We start from the raw sequence: 440 nt of genomic DNA, 5'->3' as shown, positions 1-440 counted from the left end.
TATATACATATACATACATACATACATACATACATACATACATACATACATACATATGAACGTAGAAACCTACATATAAGCACGCTTCCCACAATCATATCGTATATAACATCGGAAACATTATATGATTCTCTATCAGACGCCGTTATCCTGTTACCATCCGTGCACCACTTAAGCTCTGCAAATGTGACTAACTAAAAAGTGTCTGTCCCAATTCGAAACCTATACTGAAAGCTATAAAACTTATATAGCTTGTCTAAACTCCATTCATTCGAGCTGTCTTTCCCTTTCTTTCTTTCCTTTTTTTTTATGTACTGCAATCAAATAGTTTGCCAATATATAGTGTGCTAAAACGATTACCGTTATACCCAGCCTTTGTACAATGACATTTATTTCTTCCATCATATAATGTCGGTGCGTATACATATATATATATATTA

Source organism: Octopus bimaculoides, chromosome 6 (assembly GCF_001194135.2).
Source record: "Octopus bimaculoides isolate UCB-OBI-ISO-001 chromosome 6, ASM119413v2, whole genome shotgun sequence".
Taxonomy (NCBI): Eukaryota; Metazoa; Mollusca; class Cephalopoda; order Octopoda; family Octopodidae; genus Octopus; species Octopus bimaculoides.
Note: the sequence above shows the minus strand (reverse complement) of the source record.